Source organism: Colobus angolensis, unplaced genomic scaffold (genome assembly GCF_000951035.1).
Source record: "Colobus angolensis palliatus isolate OR3802 unplaced genomic scaffold, Cang.pa_1.0 Scaffold61, whole genome shotgun sequence".
NCBI lineage: Eukaryota > Metazoa > Chordata > Mammalia > Primates > Cercopithecidae > Colobus > Colobus angolensis.
The window spans coordinates 2,931,303-2,942,401 of NW_012119710.1; the positions used below are offsets into that span (position 1 = coordinate 2,931,303).

Genomic DNA, 11,099 nt, shown 5'->3' on the forward strand with positions numbered 1-11,099 from the left:
ACCATTGCACTCCAGCCTGAGTGACAGAGCTAGACTCAGTCTCACCAAAAAAAAAAAAAAGAAAATGTCAAGAGGCCATAAGTGCTATGAAAACAATAAAATAAAGGTGGGTAAGAAAGTAAGGTCAGGGCACAGAAGAGGTTGCAGTTCTGTGTTATAAAGGTTGCTGGTCCCGGGACCATACTTGGAGAATCACTGACTTAGACCAATCAAAATCCATTTCCTGGGCCAGGCCCATTGCCTCCTCAACACATTTTAGGTTCTGTTAACCAGGAAGTGTGGATACTGGTAGTCAGCTAACAGTGACTGTGTAATAGGCAAGACATTTCTCAAATGTGTGGCTTGTAAGTCCTTGGTAAACAGCAATTATTATAGGTATTGTTATGATTATTATTGTAGAGGAACACAAGGTTACAATTGGGTCCGATGATGGAGGGTTGTAAATGGCAGGCATGTGAGTCTGCTGGTGTACTCTCTGGGAGTGAAGAAACATTTTGGAACAGGAATGATCAAATTGGCATTTTGGGAGGATGAATTAGGCATTGGGCTAGGACCTGCAGAGGAACAGGTGGGAGTGAGAAAGCCAGTTGAGAGGCTTGGCAGTGATTCCAAGGGAAGACATGACAAGAGTGCAGAGGTAAGCACCCATCTCTTGCCCTGGAGTCCAGAAGATTGTCGGCCTACTGGGATTTTAAGGACTGATTCTTGAGGTTTACTCTGCCCTCCAGTGGTGGCTCAGTGGGGAGTTAGACCAGGCTAGACTGAGAAGGTTGGGGGTCCAGAGGTCAGACGACCTGGGGAGGTGCAGACTTCCCTCCAAGACAGACTAGGGAGGAACAGCTGAGACGAGAGTATACCATGTCTCACCATGTGCTGGCAGAGGCACCTGGGCCTAAAGATGCTTAGCATCCTCATCTGTAAAATGGTGATAATAGCATCTTGTCACCTGCCCTACCCATCAAGCTTACATGTTAGGGAAAGAAAATGAAAAACCACATGTGAAAAGTCTTTGAATATGTAAAATGCACTATACAAATGGAATCACATTATCATCTTGCACTTTCTTCTCCGGGTGTCTTTGATTATGTTGGGGTTACTTCAGTCAGAGCCAGCACCCTGAGCTGAATGGACCACAGAGCTGTGGCTATGTAGCCCAAATTAGTATCATATTATATTGGGTGGGGTGGGGGTTGGGGAGACTTGTCCCTTTGACCCCATTTCCTCTGTCATTTTTAATTGTGTGACTTTGGACTGGATCCATAGCTCTTCTGCCATGCTTTAGGTGTAAGATGTGAATAGTCGTTCTTCCCCAGCCTGAAGGCTACATCCTGGGCCTTTTGAGGTCTCCTTTAGCTCTGAGCTCTATAGTTCTGGATTCTGTTTTTCTAATGCCTCAGACCTGTGGCAGTGTACAGGGTGGACAGTCACTTAAAATTTAAACTGATCTGGTAGGAAAACATGGCCTCCAATCAGTAGGTTCCACACTTACCTCAAATCCACACCAGCTGTTTGTTCTGCATTAAGTTTTATTTTACAGCATTTACTAAACTGAAAAACAAGCCAGCCCCCAAATAGCTATTGTTTCAAATGGTTCCCCATAATCCCCAAAGCTGCTGACTGCTTCGGATTCCATTAGCCTTGAATTGTGTACAGATTTCTCTCATTGGTCCAATTATTTTACCGTGGGGAGAACAGCTCACGTGTTCCATTTGCCCTTCTGCTGGTACAGACTGATCTGTGGAGAGAAGCCCCATTGAATACAAAAGATTCCTGGCCAAGGATCACCTCTTCCCCTCCCCCGCCAGCTTTTGTTAGCCCTGCATTGTAAGCCTGACTGGGTAAATCATCAAGTAAAACCTGACTTCTGGATTCTCCTTGATGTCTTTTTGACACTAGTTTACTTGTATACTCTGTCCTTGTAAGGTGAAAGGCACTAGCAATTGGTAAAATGCTAAATAGTGGAAGTAGAGGCAGTGTGGCATTGGCCAAAGAGCCCTGCGTTACACTCAGACCAGTGTCTGCATCCCAGACCTGCCCGCATTACACTCAGACCAGTGTCTGCATCCCAGACCTGCCCGCATTACACTCAGACCAGTGTCTGCATCCCAGACCTGCCCGCATTACACTCAGACCAGCGTCTGCGTCCCAGACCTGCCCGTATTACACTCAGGCCAGCGTCTGCGTCCCAGAGCTGCCCGCATTACACTCAGGCCAGCGTCAGCGTCCCAGACCTGCCAGCATTACACTCAGACCAGCGTCTGCGTCCCAGACCTGCCCGCGTTACACTCAGGCCAGCGTCTGCATCCCAGACCTGCCCGCATTACACTCAGGCCAGCGTCTGCGTCCCAGACCTGCCCGCATTACACTCAGGCCAGCGTCTGCGTCCCAGACCTGCCCGCATTACACTCAGGCGAGCGTCTGCGTCCCAGACCTGCCCGCGTTACACTCAGGCCAGTGTCTGTGTCCTAGATCTGCCACTTGCCTCTTGTGAGACTCCACCCAAATAGTCTCACCTCTCTGATTCTCAGTTCCTGCCTTGAAAATAAGAAGTTTAGACTCATGTCCCCTAGCGCTTTCCCTGGTATTTCATAAGTAGGCGTTGACTGATGGCTGTCCCTTCCACTTTCTTGCATGATCTGCATGCTGTGGGAGGGGTAAAGGTGTGGTTGACCTGAGGAATGAGACTGAGCTAAGAGCTTCAGCTTTCTCTCCCATCCAGGCCCAGCTGTACTTCCCTGGCCCTCACTTGGAAGCAGGTAGCAAACCCTCTGCCTTTCTCAAGCTCTTGGGCACTGTGCCTTGCCCAATATGATGGGGAGAGGGAAACATTGAGACTCAGTGACAGTCTGCAAACAAAGTTTCCTCCAAACCGTCAGCTGTTGTGGACCCTCTGCCAGCATAAACTCATGCCTGCACACGTGCATCCACCCCTCCAGGGTGAGGAGCATAGGGACGGGCGGACTTACACACTTGGGTTCTTGATAGCATCTAGTGGATGGGAAGGGGTGTGAGGGCAAAGGTACCCAGAGGCCATGCTAACTAACATTGGGGTGCAGAGGGAGACGGTCATTCCGCTACTTTTTGTTCTAGTTATATCTGTGTTTCTTGTATTAATGACAGGTTGGAAGAGTTGGACAACTAAGATATGGGTTTTTCAGTGAATGTTTTATGAGTTAGTTTCTCCCTTGGTGCCTCCCCTTGGCTGTTCTTCCCTTCCCTTTAGTCCCGCTGTCATCATTTTTCTGCAAGACCTCATTTGATTTCCCCAGACGCCTTTTTCTACAGACACATGCCCTAACTTGAGGACAAGAGTACAGCACCAACTAGTTATCTGCTGATCAAGCAGCTTGAGTAACTAGTTGAATAGGCCTTTGACCAGCTTTGCAGGCAAGGCCAAGCTGGTTCTTCTAAACCTTGGTTTTCTGCGTTGGTAGATTTGAAACTATCATAGAGGGACTTGGGTGACTAGGGCTTATGTGAGGCCAGGACACTGCCATCTCCCTTCATTAGCATGCCCAGAACTAACTGGTGCTGAAGTCAACATATGTCTGAATTGTTATTATTATATCCACGTGACTATACCTCACCTCCTTATCTTCTAAGCTTAGGCGTTGGTTCTTAAACCCTGTTTGGGTTACTCCCCATTTTGGAAAGTGTGATGGAGGATGGAACCCATACCCAGAAAACTGCGTATGTTCACACACAGAGAGGAATGTGCACATCACTCCAGAGGCTCCATGGACTGCCCCAAAGCCTATCCTTGGACTCCTTAAGGCCCAGGAACCCCAGATTAATAGCAGTTATTCTAAGGAGTCTTCATGCACTCTTTATCTTCCCCCATCCCTGAAAATGGATAAAATACACACAAAAAAATGGAGGTGTTGGGTAACGAGGACCTTTTGTGGTATATCCTGCAATCCTGAGTTTTCTATTTCAGAAGAATAGCCATCTCTTTAGTTTAACAACAGGGGCCAGAGAGAGCCCTGTGTGTGGAGTATACACTCACAATCAGCATATTTCAATAAACACATGTATACCTTAATAATACATACATTTATTTGTAGCCAAAAAAATGGCTAGGTTATTATAATACAAGCTTAAAGGGAAAAATTATTGAAAATAACACACATTTTAAAGAATAAAACCACGGCCAGGTGCGGTGGCTCATGCCTGTAATCCCAGCACTTTGGGAGGCCAAAGTGGGCAGATCACCTGAGATCAGGAGTTTGAGACCAGCCTGGGCAACATGGTGAAACCCCATCTCTACTAAAATACAAAAATTAGTCAGGTGTGGTGGTGGGTGTCTGTAGTCCCAGCTACTTGGGAGGCGAGGCAGGAGAATTGCTTGAATCTGGGAGGCAGAGGTTGCAGTGAGCCAAGATCACACCACTGTACTCTAGCCTGGACAATAGAGCAAGACTCTGTCGATTTAAAAAAAAAAAAAGCCGGGCTCGATGGCTCACGCCTGTAATCCCAGCACTTTGGGAGGCCAAAGTGGGTGGATCACCTGAGGTCGGGAGTTCAAGACCAGCCTGACCGACATGGAGAAACCCCATCTCTACTAAAAATACAAACTTAACTGGGTGTGGTGGCACGTGCCTGTAATCCCAGCTACTCAGGACGCTGAGGCAGGAGAATCGCTTGAACCCGGGAGGCGGAAGTTGCAGTGAGCCAAGATTGTGCCATTGCACTCCAGCCTGGGTGACAAGGGTAAAACTCTGTCTCAAAAAAAAAAGAATAAGACACAGTACTGACCTATACAGGTACCCACTCTTACGTCTGCTCTTTATTTTGCCCAGCTTCCAGATAAATTATCATCAGATAAAATCTGCTTCAGATTTAGTATGTGGCCTTAAAAGCATCGCATGTGTCAGAAGACTAATACTGAATCCTTGCCTCCAATGTCTTTGACTTTAAGAGCATGTTCCCTTTTTGAATAACAGCTTAACTCACATGTATGTCTGTTGGATATTAGTCTTCATGCTGCCATGTTGAATTTCTTCTAAAAGTCTTCCCCAAAAGTCTTAATGAGTAATACTGTCATATAGAGATTACTTGCTGATAAAAATACAGATTTGAGAATCAGACAGATGTGGATTTCCTTCTTGGCTCTGCCACTTATGAATGCTGTTGTCCTGGGCAAGTTCCTTCTCCTCTCTGGCTTCTGTTTTCTCAACAAAAATGGAGGGCAAGCTTCAAGGTTACTGGGATCTCAAGTTTGTTAGTCTGCTCAGGCTGCCATGACAAAGTACCACAGACTGCGTGGCTTAATCAACAGAAATGTGTCCTCTCACTGTTCTGGAGGCTAGAAGTCTGAGATCAAAATGTTGCCAGGGTTGGCTTCTTTTCTTCTGAGGCTCCTCTCTGTGGTTTATAAGCAGCCATCTTCTCCATATATCTTCACATGGTCTTCCTTCTGTACTGTTCGGGTCTAAATTTCCTCTTCCTTTAAGGACACCAGTCATATTGGATTAGGGCCCACACTAATGACCTCATTTAATTTAATTACCTCTATAAAGACCCTGTCTCCAAATACACTCACCTTCTGGGGTACTGGGAGTTAGGACTTCAATATAAGAATTTTGTGGGGGACAGAATTCAGCCGCAGCACAAGCGTATAGTGCCTGACCTACGGCAGGCTTAGCAAGCCCACTTATTACCTGCCTCACCCACATTTAAACTGCACAAACTGTTAATGGGACGCTGCGTGTCTCTGTAGACTCTCAGACACACTAAACCTATTTAAACAGGTAACCCAGCATTGTGACAGGCACACCCTGTCCTTCCTTTGTTATCAGGGATGAAGCTGTTTCTTCTCTTTGCCCCAGATTCCGGATGTCATAAATCTTTAAAATGAGTCATCCTTGTATCTCCTCTCTCCCTCCTGCCCCCACAATCTTCCAGCACTGTGCCAGGGTGCTTTCATCTATATGTGGAAATGTGCTCACCTGCTGATTCTAAACTCAGTCATTGCCTTACTCTTCAAAATTACTGGTCCCAGCGGGCTTCTCTTCCAGCCATTTTCTCCTGATTCTCCATCTCTGGCAGCAGCTGCTATGCCTTGATTCAGAAGCTGCCCTTGTCATATCTGAGCAAGTATCCCCCAAGGCTTCACGTGACTCTCACATAGCCTTGTCCTCCTCCTCCTCCTCCTCTGCTGCCCGCAGCCCTGGGTGGAGGGCCTGCAGGGGGGAGCTTGTCCTGCATCAGCACTTCAGAGGGGCAGTATTCTTTCATCCCAGTGGCATCCCAGCAACAACCTGTCCCCAGGCACCATGGCCCTTTCAGCTCACTCAGCTCTTCCCAGTACCCACTCTGAGTGTCCCCAGAGAAGCAGCCAGAGGAGCTTGTGTCCCTGGGCAACTGAGCAGCCTCCTGAATGCTCCTTTTGCACTTGTTTTTCTCTTCCAGCTGCAGAGCCCTTGCTCCGTGAGCAAAGCCTGGGTGCCCAAGCAGCCACCGCGGCAGCAGAGTACAACCTGCAGAGAAGCTGATCACCAGGAAGAGATAGAGCGAGCATGTGTGTGTGTGTATGCGCGTGTGCAGAGGAGGGAGTGGTGTGCCTGTTTGTGTGTGCATGCATCTGTTGACACTCGTGATTCTGAATGTTGCCTGGGCTAGGAGAGTACCTGTAGCACGCCAGTGCTGTTTCCCGGCCTCCAGACACAAGGCTCGAGGTTATGGCAGTGACTTTCAGCCGAGACCTGTTCCTGCAAGCCAGCTGCCTTGTCTGAACAGAACCTAGTGGTAGGACCCTAGCAGGGATTCTGGCATCTGCCTCCCCAGACCTCCTTCCCTCCCTCCTCCGGTCAGACTGTGGAGCAGGAGGGCAGCAGTCCTGGCTGTTGTCCAAAGCATGGGATTCTGGAGGCAGCCAGAGCCCTGCTGAGTTCCTGCTTTCTGACCTGGAGGCTGAGCAGGCCAGAATGGATGGATGCTGTCCAGACGTAGCCACCTGGCCTCTCTTTCTTATTTTAAAATTCTCTGCTACTGGGCTCAGTCCCAGGCCCTTCCTTGGGCATCTGGGACTGAGCATATGAGGCCACAGACAGATCTAAAAAGTTTCCGCCACCCTACAGAAGTATACGCAGATACCTGACTGGTGTGGAATATGCCTGGTACTGTAATAGGAGCCTAAGACAGCACACCTACCTTTTCAGGATTTAGAAGCTAAGTTAGAAAGAGAATCCCAGCTGTCATTGTTCCTTTCTCAGAAGCTGAGAGCCAGCCTCAGAGCTTACCCAGGAGCTGTGGAGGGGCTAGGGTCAAATTCAGTCACTCTACCAGGAGAAGACCAGGTTCCAGTGGCATCAGGTCCCCTGGTTTCTCTGGCCACACTCCAAGGCACCACCATAGTGCTGCCAGTGAGGACAGCTGACACCCAGCCAGGGAAACCATTCTAGTCTTTGTTCTGTTGGCTTCCAGGGCCTGCCCTGGACTTGTCAGCATCCGGACTGCTGTGTCAGCTCTCCCAGTAGCTGAGCTCCAAGGACTCAGGTGGAGGGACTCAGGGATGGGGACTGCCAGGGGCAGTTGACAAAAGTCCGAGTAGAGATTACACCCAGCACACCATCCCTTCCAGGAGCAGTAGGTGGGAGGTTTGACCCAGAGAAGCCAACCCTTGCATTCCAGGAGTGGCCTGTGCCTCCCACTGCTTCCTTCCCACTGCCAAAGGCCTGCGTTGAGAAAGATGTCATGGAAAGGACAATGGTGGCCAACGAGAGCAAGTCTTCCTTCCACCCTGTGGCCTGCACTTGAGCCACAAAGAGTGTGTGTGTATATGTGGTACGTGTGTGTGTGTGTGTGGCTATGAGGCTGATTCCTGTTTGGATTTTTGTCCTCACATGTATCATTAAGCTGGTCTTTGGGCCATTTCCTTTCTACCTCCCCGTGACCTTTCCTAGCCTCAGATCTGTTCATTCTTTTGGCCCCAGCCCGATCCCTCACTGTCCTCTGTCCTTGGACCAGAACCCTGGGGCCAGACCCATCTCCTGTAGCTGTCCACCACACTGACAGGCTTCTTCCTGAGATATCCTCAGGTATTCTCAGCCAGAGAGCTGCCTTTAGAGTCCAACTGTTGTATGTATGTCACCCTCACTAGAAATGTCCCATCATCGTTGGAGGGGAGCAGGGCACAGGGGATGGTGTGCATTCAGAGCGTTGGGTTGGGGGCTTCCCTGTTCCCTCAGCCCCAGCCGAGAGGAAAGAGTGTCAGGGGCCATTGCCAGAAAGAGAGTAAAGCAAACCTGGAAGGGCAAATCTGAGACTGTGGGAAGGCCAAAGGCGGAGGCCCAGATTCAGTATTCACTAGCAGTGCCTTCAGGTAGCAGGATGATTTCTTTTCCTGCCTGTCTGATGCTGGCTCTCTCCTAAGGTACAGGTTGGCAGAACCACCTCCCCCTACTTCTCCACCATCCCTGGCATGCCAGCCCGTTCCCAGATCAACCTGCCAGTGCACTCTTGGAGGCAGTGCACTCCTGGAGCCAGGAGGGAGGGGCAGGGTGGAGAGGGTATGTCTAGTAGCCTGGAGCTCCACAGTGGCTTCATGTCTCCCTTCTCCCAGCTCAGGTGGCCCTGAGGGCTCCCTCGGAACAATGCCCCAAATCCTGACCTTAGGGTCAGCGTGGCGAAGAGATGGTTGCAGGCAAAATGCACTTTATAGAGATTTTCTATTGCTGGGAAAGTGTGTTTCTCCCATAGTATGTTTGTGAATATTCACTTGTTTTATAAATGTCTAACCTGTCTGAGTAAGGTTGTGCTGTCGTCAATCTTGTGGGAGGTCTGGAAACCAGGGTTTTGGTAAGGCTGAGCCTGAATGAAGCTATCGGCCACCCCATCTTGGTTCTGTGGGAGTCAGGAGCCTCCTAGTCCTCCTTAGGAAGGGAAGCAGCCAGAGCAGACTGGGGCAGCTTGGTCAAGAGTTGGTCCAGAGCTTGGTCAAGAGTTGGGGGTCAACTGGCCAGAATAGTACAGAGCACTCTGGGCCCAGAGTGAGGGTCCTGAGTGCCATCTTGCAGTGCCACCCAGCCTCGCAGCAGCCCACTTAAACACCCCCAGGCTGGGGGTCAGTCAGTGCAGGGCCTTCTCCAGGCCCTCAATCCATCCTTTAATTCAGTGCAGCCACTTAAGCTGCAGCCCACGGGTGAGCTGTGAGTAGGGGATGCAGGCTTTCTGGCTGTGACTAGGTGGTTGAGATCTGCCCACAGCCAAGCCTAGGGTGTCTGGATGCTGGCTTTGTCTCCTGCCCCCCTAGCCAGAGAATGGCACCTTTCTGTGCAGTGTGCTCTGCTTCCATGCTAGGGGATGCTAGCCTTGGACTGAAGGCTTTATTAGCTCACACCCCAACTTTGTGGGAAGGGGTCCAGGCAAAGACCAAGAATATCACAGTCTGGCCTGCACAGAGTGAGAAAGGAGGAAAGGGGAGGAACCTGCCTTGGGGACTTGTCTTGTTCTTGGCTCTGCTCTGAAGCTCCTGCTGGCCTCCTTCCTACCAAGACCTGGGCCTGCCTTTCCCTCTTGCCCTTCTCCTGGCTTCTCTCTAATAATGGCTTTGGGTTGACCTTTGGATCTAAGATACCTTTGTCTTGAGCAAAAAGTTCTGGAAGAGGGAGTTGTCCTTTACATACACCCCTGACCTGCTGAGAATGTTCCGTAGCTGAGGCAAGTTCACATTCTAAGGAACGATTAGTAGCCATGATGGCAGGACTACTTTCCTGAGAGGAAAAGCCAGGTACCATGGCAGCAGGTGGTTACGGTGAGGGCCCAGTGAAAGGGGCCTGAGCCGAAAGCTGAGAAAGTAGTGGCCACCCCTCTGGGCCCCAGGGGTAGGGAAAAGAGAAGCAGCCATGACCTTTGGCTGTAGGTACTGGGATATTCTCAAGGCTGGAGGTTGGGGGTTGCCTACGGCAGGGCAGGTGCCTCCAACTCCTTACTAGGTGCTGCACTGAAGGAAAGGGGCCAGCATGACTGGTCAGCAGTCTAGATTTGCAAATAGGACTCCACGAGTTGTGGCACAGTGTGCACATTTTCTGCCCTGTCCTGCCCTGGGGACAGGGTCTCCAGGGTTCTCTTGAGGGACCAGAGAAGCCAATGAGGTTTGTCCAGAGGCTCTGTGACCCACCAAAGCTAGGGCCCTAGCCTTGGCAGTCCATACTCTGTGAAATAACTCAATCGGGAAACACAGGGCCTTGAAGGCCTGGAAGTCCAGGCTTAACACCCTCGCAGGGGAGAGACAATGAGGAAGAAACCATGGCCAAAGACTAGCAGGGATGGAGGTGCCAGAGGGAACAGAAACAACCAAAATGATCCCAAGAAGTTAATAGTGGGAGCAGAGGGAAAGGCCCCAAGTCTTAGAATGTGTGTTTGTGCGTGCAGAAGAGGGGTGCTCTGCAAGAAATGAAGTTGAGGCGCTAAGAAGGAGAACGCTGGGAAGGTCGTGGCGAGAGACTGAGAAGCCCAGATGGCTCAATTCACCACGAGTAGCTGCTTGGGGCTGAAGAGAGGTTTGGGTCAATCTTTAGAGAGGACAGCCTCTAGGGAGAGTCTTTGGGAGGGTCCCCTCAAGGTAAAGGGACAGGGCCGGGGTGAGGCCTGGATCCCAGCGCAGGAGGTGGAGTGTTTCCGGGTCTCAGTGGCAACACATTTGTGTTACATTACATTCTCAAAACAACCATGAGAGGGACCATTATTGTTCCATTTCACAGATGAGAAGACCAAACCTTAGTGCTCTGAAGTCACTAATGCAAGGCCCCACTGTCCAATCACTTGTGGAGCCAGTGAATTCACACCACCTGACTCCAAACCTGTAGGCTCTAAGAGCCCACTGACATTATCTCCTTTCTCTGCCTTCCTCCATGACCCTCCTTTTCCGCCTGCCTTCTTGGTCTCTGCTGCGGGGGGCCAACCTGGATCTTGGGGTCCAGTGTTCTGCCATTAGTCATCTGATACCCAGGCACTAAGCCCACCTGGAGGGATAAGGCCCACACCGGCCACGGGGTGGAGGAGAGTCGGTGTCGGATTTAGGGCGGGGCTGAGCCAAGCCCAGGGCCGCGGGGGCCGTGGCTTCAGCACCGCGGAGAGCGCCATCTCCGGGGGCGGGG

The 11,099-nt window shown here is 50.4% G+C and overlaps 1 protein-coding gene across 2 annotated transcripts in view; it reads left to right on the forward strand.

Moving 5' to 3' along the window:
* CRY2 (cryptochrome circadian clock 2) overlaps nt 1-8,751 on the forward strand; it is a 35,339-nt gene extending 26,588 nt beyond the window's left edge. For both annotated transcript variants that reach the window (XM_011963291.1, XM_011963290.1), the window contains exon 12: nt 6,412-8,751. The gene's annotated coding sequence lies outside the window, so the exon portion shown is untranslated. The remainder of the gene's footprint in view (nt 1-6,411) is intronic.
* Nucleotides 8,752-11,099: the final 2,348 nt, after the last annotated feature.